This window comes from Centropristis striata, chromosome 4 (genome assembly GCF_030273125.1).
Source record: "Centropristis striata isolate RG_2023a ecotype Rhode Island chromosome 4, C.striata_1.0, whole genome shotgun sequence".
Taxonomy (NCBI): Eukaryota; Metazoa; Chordata; class Actinopteri; order Perciformes; family Serranidae; genus Centropristis; species Centropristis striata.
In genome coordinates this window covers 21,963,203-21,970,912 of record NC_081520.1, presented here as the reverse complement: position 1 = coordinate 21,970,912, position 7,710 = coordinate 21,963,203, and the positions used below count along the sequence as shown (strand labels likewise).

Genomic DNA, 7,710 nt, shown 5'->3' with positions numbered 1-7,710 from the left:
AAGCCATTTTATTTTTCAATGTACTAGTTTCTAGACAGACACTGTACAATATTGTTTGCAAATAACAATGATTTGGTAATAAAACTTGAGACACTAAAGATTACCCATACTCATTTATTTCTTGTTTGAATAATTGTGGATGGGAGTGTTACAAATAAAAAGTGCAAGACACTGCCAATACTTTCAAAACAATACACTATTGTTCTCCCCCCTAACATATCCTCAAATGTAAACAGAAACACATTCTCTTGGCATAAACTTAAAGACCTCAAGAAAAAATGTAAAAAAAACTTAAATCCCTCAATTTGTTTAAATTTATGCATTACATGCATCCAAATCCAGGCGAATTATGGATACCAAAATCTATGTTTGTTTTAAAGAGATCGTATGAATTGAGATTTGGTAACCTCAGTTTATTGGCACATGTATTTGCCATCGAGAATGGTGAATTGTTGTTAAACTCAATACACGGTATGAGGGGCCGTACAAGCCATAATTCATTCTGGTCCTCTCACACACATACATTCTCCTTACACATACATATATTTTCACTCTCACACACACATTCTCCTTTCACATACATATATTTTCACTCTCACACACATACATTCTCCTTTCACATACATATATTTTCACTCTCACACACATACATTCTCCTCACACACATACATTCTCCTTACACATACATATATTTTCACTCTCACACACATACATTCTCCTTTCACATACATATATTTCCACTCATACATTTCAGGAGAATGTATGTGTGTGAGAGGAGAATGTATGTATGTGTGAGTGAAAGTATAGTGGAAACGGAAGGAGTATAGTGGAAACGGAAGGCAGCATTTATCGTCTACATACTCCGGTACAGTAGGTGGCGGTATACACCTAATAAGCAATGGTTGCAACCCGCCATAAAACCGAAGGAAGAGGAAGAAGAAGGTAATTTATCGCTCTGTGATTGGCTGAGAAGCTCAAGCAGAGTCACGTTCAGGTCAGGTCACAATCAGCATGGAGGGGGGAGATGAGACGCGGGCATTTCAGCAAGCTATTGGAGTACTAAGGAATATTTTGTCATCTTCTGATACCATCCCATCCTTGTCCTCATCCCTTGAGCGGCAGAGGACAGGCTCAGCTGCACCTAACGTTAATCATAGCGCGGTGGAAAGTGAGATGCGAGAACTTTTCAGACCAGGCAACTCCCAAGTTCCTTCAGCAGTCCAAGCAGCAGCTAATGTGACACAAGGCCAAACTGGAGGACTGCGGCGGCCGTCATTGCGATATCAGACTCAGCAACATTTTGGCAACTGGAACTCCCCGTCAAGGAAAAGGTGAGAACAACGTAATGTTAAACTAACATTAAATCCTAAATGTACTCCTGCTAATTTTGCAACACACTTTGGCAACAGTCAAATCTGGTTAGTTAATGTTTTTAAAACATGTCGGTAGTTTAAACAATACAGGCAAATAAAAGTTATTTAAATACAGAAAATATCGGAGGCTGTTTTGAACTTGTGAGCCGTTTAAACATGTGTAGTGTTAGCTACACGTGTAGGGACACGTGTAGCTAATCAGAGAAAATGTCCGCTAGCCGTCATGCTCATTTTAGCCATGTTCAACTCAGTTCGAGCAGTGACAAACCTATTTCAGATAAAAACAATTTTAAATCGCCAACACAGTGGAGTTTTAGATTGCTAACGTTTTTAGCACAAGTTAAAGAGGTGTGATATATATACATATCATATATCAATATAAATCTCATTTATATATTTTATTTTAATGTAAAATATTGTATGAACTTGAGAAAATGAGAAATGTACTTCACAATGTACTTATGCTTACTGTTAATAAATATTAATACATATATTATTCAAAACAGCTGTGGTAGGATTCTAAAAAATACAACATCCCAAATGTTGCCATGTTTTAAGGGTTGATGAGCACAGAATGCATTAAAGATGAATACATATATTTCTGCTTTGTTTTGTAGGGCCAAAACACATCATCACGATACTTTCAACAAAGACATCATCCTTCTTCCGAGGCCATCAAGCAGTCTTGTTGTCAAACATCGCACAAAGCAACAGTTACACGAACAAGGACATATATTGAATGGATTTGAATTCCAAAAATCCTGGGACCAGAGGACTGTCAATGAACAAATAAGGGATGCCTTTGGAGAAAAACTCTCTGCTGATGTGAAGTAAGCACTTTTATTTATGTCAAGTCTAAATTTAAAGGATATCTCCAGCAGTGAAAATCACATGTAATTAGATTATGTAAACAAAACAACTATTAAGCCAGTTATTTAGTACATTTGATTTTTTTTGGCATCGCTTACATTCCTCATTTATTTTTCTGACTGCTGGTTTTCTGCTGTGTCCATCTTCAAAGATGAAATGGAACACAGGTTGTCAGTGCATCAGTTTTCAATGTGTCTTATGCATCCAAAAAAGTTTTTTGGACCCTTTTTTTCCTAACCTTTTGCATTTTTACCCACTGTTTTTCAGCCTTGAGTTTCTGATGGCATGTGGCAACAGATTGATTTTGCCCAAACTGCGTGCTGGACAAGAGCTGGATGCAAATCTCATACATAAAGTCTATAAATCTAAAGCCCTATACATCAGACCATCAAAGCCAATTTTGGTATGTTGTATCACATTTGAATTGACTTGCAGAGCATTGTAATAATAATAACCATAATAACAACTATAATTGGTGCATAAACATGAATGAATGAAGAATAGTGTTGTTATCTTGGTTGTTCTTAAAGTTTCAGTTCAACTTTGTAGCTATGAGTGTTGAAGAACTATATCATTTTTCTATAGACTAGTGCAGAGTTGGAATGCCTGTTTTTAAAATATTAAATCTAAGCACAGAAATGGAATGCATTGACAGCTGCTTAATTGGACTAACCGAAAGCTAAAATTAGGAGAGGATACTGGTACTCTAAGGGCACTTTTAAAGCGTGGACAGCAAAAGTAATTCTTAGAATTGTAATCATAAATCTTGGTTTTTCCAGGTACTGTTCCATTTACAGTTGAAAATGAATATATCTTAAAATCTGTTGTCTTTCCAAGGATGATATTACAGGCTATAGCAGTGAGGAAAACACTGGTTCAGCAAGGCAGCTGCGCTCCTCATCTCTAATACGAGATAGACACTCATTTGAATCTACAGACGGTTTCTCCAGCCGAATGACTGCCTCCCCACCAACCTGTACGTCTGCAGTTCAACTTTTTGCCTCATCACCTGGGTGTGGAGCGTTAGTCACTCAAACAACTGCCTCGACATACCAAAGCAGTATCTCAACCAACCACACCAGCACTTCAGCAAGCAGTTCTTCTAGTCAATTGCCAGTGTGCTCACAGGAAAGCTGCCCTTCCTCCAGTCAGCCTTCTACCTCGTCGTTTGGAGGAACAACTTTAGTTGATCCAACTGTGGTCCTGACTTGCCAAAACAGTTCAAGCTCACCCTACCAGAGCAGCACTCCAGCAACCAACTATGATAACTACCTTTCAGTAATGGCTGCACTGTCTGACATGTCTTCTGATTATGAGGAATTGAGCCAGGCTATACTAGCAAGCCTACAGAGTGAAAGGTTATTACAAAAAAATGCAAATGTTTTATGGTAGCGACTTCCAAAGACAGTTTTTAATGCATTATTAGTGAATTCAGGTGCCATACCTGCTCATATGTTTATATGCATATGTGTATTGGCCCTTGACAGTACTGGTATGTAAAAGTTAAGTGATGAGGCTGGCAATTTTCTATATTTTTTATTATTGTCAACAAATGTTGTGCAGAGCCAAACCAACAATTACCACATTTCTACTTAGAAGAACGGTACCCGTATCCAAAGCCTGATATATCTTATTCTTCTGTACTGTTCAGCTCCGTAGTTGACCATGATGAATAAACACATGATGCCGCATTCTTAACTAGTATATACTATAACTTATATTTATCTTGTATCTTGTTTCAGAAGGACGTCAGGACATTCGGTGCCAGCAAGCGATATTTTGCAAGATCTTGCAACAAAAATAAACTATCAGAGGAAATGCAAGTTTAACATTAACCGATCCACAGTCCTGGATGGAGCCATCAGAGGTTTTAAACGAGGGACCTATGATCCATGTCACAGTATTTCTGTCAGGTTTTCTGATGATATGGGAGTACCAGAAGAGGCTGTGGACTTAGGTGGGGAGAAGGTGGCAAAATGAACTTGGCCTTTGACAGTACTGGTATGTATTAATTGTAATCTCATAATAATTGTATTTATTTATATCACTACATTTTATATGATGGTACAGGTATTTTGTCAAGTCTTTGTACACATGCACTGTCAAATAAATTATTTTATTTTATTTTCTCTAGCCATGAGAGAGGACAGGTACTTCATTGCAGGCAGGGCCATTGCAGTAAGCTTTGTACACGGGGGTCCACCCGCAAGCTTTCTGTCCCCAACTCTTTTCTCTTGCCTTGTTGATGGTCCAGAATTGGCTAAGCCAGTTTTGGAAGATGTTGCAGATGGTGACCTGCGTGAAAAAATTAAAAGGGTAATTTTTCTTCTGAGTTTTAGAATATGTTATGGTATATGTGCATCTGTATCAACACTAGTGATTCATGTAGAGGGGAAGATGTTTAATTACAGCTCTTTCAAATTGTGTTTGTTGTATCTATTGGAAGGTCACAGAATGTACATCATTTGAAGATCTGCTAGCAACAACAGAGCCACTTGAGGAGTGTTTGGCCAATGCTGGCTGCCTGAGGCCACTGCGGAGGTTGGAAGACAAGAATCTGCTTGTAGATGACATCCTGATGTTCCAAGTGATACACAGAGTGCGTGGTCCTTTTGAGAGGTACATTTTTATCCAGCTTTTTAGCCTCTACAATCAAGAACTGAAACCCATGACGACTGCCTTGTGTTAAGGGGTTTTCTTAAGGCCATTCCTGTTTAAGTGTATAGTGTGCTAGGTCATGCCCACCCTCCACATGAATTGGCCAAGTCCAAAAACTGAAAACACAGTTGTGTATCAGTAATTAGTTTTTTCTTCTTTCCTCATCATCATCATCTCACCACCCCTCACATTTATCTGCTGACCCACCCCTAGGTTGGGAACCACTGGACTAAACTAGCTAACTGTATATAAAGTAGTGTAAACTAGCTCCACCTCCAGCAGCTACAACAGTAACATGCTGCTCTAACACTGATGCTTCACTATTAATAATCTAATGATGTCATATATAATAATATATCAGTCAGAGGGACCAAACCACTACTTTTATTGCAATACTTTAACTACATCAAGCTCATAATACTTACTTACTACTGTAGTAGGAGTGTTTTACAATGCTGTATTGCTATACTTTTACTTAAGTAAAGGTCTTAGTAGTAGTTCTTCAACCACTGGTTACCAAGTACCCTGAAAAATATGAATTTGACATACATACTTTACTGTTGTAACTAACCTGAAGTACAAGATATTTGCATATTTTAATAGGGTTTATATTCCTATCTTTATAATTATATGTTTTTCTTTGTTCATTCATCTGCTACATGTGAAGATGTTAAAACAAACGGTTCTTTTTAAAACTAAAGTTGCCAACCAAAACACTTTAAAAAAGTGTGATTTTTACTCAGATTTCGGGATGGACTGAGGACACTTGGTGTGCTGGACAAAATCCAAGCTCACCAGGAGAGTTTTCGCCCCCTTCTATGCTGGTCTCCTACAACCCTCACAGCTGACCTGGTTGACAGCCTCTTCACCCTCCGCCTATCTCCAGTTGGCAGCAACAGAAGGCGTGCTGAAGAAGTTGTTGTTCGTTTCTGGAGAGACTACCTAACAGATGCAGAAGGTTAATGTAGAAGTGATATGTTTCTTGTCTTACTTTAAATTTATAATGCACTGCATCTTGTCACTGTACATCACTTAAGAGTAGGCCTACTGATGCGTGCAATGTTTTTTTTGTTCTGTTTATTTTAATCTAATTTCAAATGTATTGCTTTCTCTAGATCAAGAGGGAACGCACAAGCTGGGGACAATTCTCGCCTTTGCCACCGGTGACAATACTGTTCCACCAATTGGCTTCTCCCCACAACCTTCAGTTGAATTTCTTCACCAAGAGCACAACACGGGAACCATTTCTAAACTGCCCATTGCAAACACCTGCATCAATTGCTTGAAGTTACCACTGCACACCTCTTACAGAGACTTTCAGGAAAACATGGACTTTGCATTGGGCAATACCCATGGTTTTGGCATAGCTTAATTCAGTATTCTGTCAAGGTCAAGTTCACACAAGTCAGCACTCAAATAATTCCAAAACAGTTCCTGACATATGTTTTTGGTGTGGATATCATTCCACATTATTTTGTTTGAAAAATACACATTGTTGCATCTTTGTTAAAACAATAAGGTGCTAACATTTTCTTTAGTACAGTTCAGATTTTCAGAAAGTTCAGTGAAAGCAAAAGCAGACTTTTAATGAGGAACTTATTGTGATGTAATTTTAAATTGTTGTGGAACTTGGCTCTATAGTGTAGCTAGGAACTGAACAGAATTTACTGTCGCTTGTTTTTATTGATAAGTAAACAATGTTGTTCACTGCTCCCCACCTGTTTTTGATCATCAGTGTACTGATTTCATACTTTTCATTTTCTTCACTTTGTATTTCAGTAACTTTACATTTATCTGGTATCTGAGGGTAAGTCATATGTAGGTGGAGCAGGTTATCTTTGGCATACTTGTACAAAAACAAAGGCAAGTTTCTTCTAGCACCACAATCAGGCCCTGATTTACACATGTAAGCATGTAGTGGAAAGCTAGGTTCTAAGACTAATTAAATGTGCGGGTGGTATAGACTCTTCTGAATTGTCAGATATAGTAAACAATTGAGTCTTGTGGGGTTTTTTTGTATATCAAGATGTAAAAGTGTTGCTGTTTTAACATACACAACTTAAAAAGTGTGTTTTTTCAGTGGGTGATGAGTGTATGTGTAATGTGTAAATATTTTTTATGCTTTTGTCTCTCTGGTGTGCTGCTTTTGTGTTGCTTCTTATGCTCCTTGTCTCACAGATTCCACTGATTGTTGTATTAATGTTGATGTTACTTTTAGTCATTCTATTCAACAAAACATGTTAAAATAAGTAATAGTTCAGTCAATATATTGAGTTCTCCAGAGCAAAAAGCTTCAATAAAATGTGGTTTCACATTAGTTTCATAATTTTTGGGTAACAATTTATTTGAACATTTCAAGAAACATGGCTGTAAAATGTAAACAGAGGTTTGAGCTCAGAATTACACAGATAAAGGTATTAACATCCCATACACAGAAATGAAATAAATGGCAACAATGAACTTTAAAATATGCCAATAATTTTAGGTGTAATGCTGTACTATCACAAATATTGGTAGTGTGTTTTGATATGCATTACACAACTACAGGAAGTAAATAACAGTGTGGACCTTTTCTATTTATGTTCATGTGCTCTTCCTTTTCAAATCATAAATATCTGAGGGGTTTTGTTTCCTTTAATGAACTCTATGATTTTAGGAATGCCTCTCTTGAAGAAAATGCACAAGGTTGCAAAACAAATCAATACCATGATTTCCATCATCTTCAAATGGATCAAAGGTCTGCTGAACTGCATCCATTGTTGTGTCACTGATGGAAATGTTAATTGATGGAACAACAACATTATTTGTC

The 7,710-nt window shown here is 37.4% G+C and overlaps 1 pseudogene; it reads left to right on the top strand.

The window, feature by feature from the left end:
- Positions 1–783: 783 nt before the first annotated feature.
- Positions 784–7,515, top strand: LOC131969508 (uncharacterized; annotated as a pseudogene).
- The last annotated feature ends 195 nt before the right edge of the window (positions 7,516–7,710 follow it).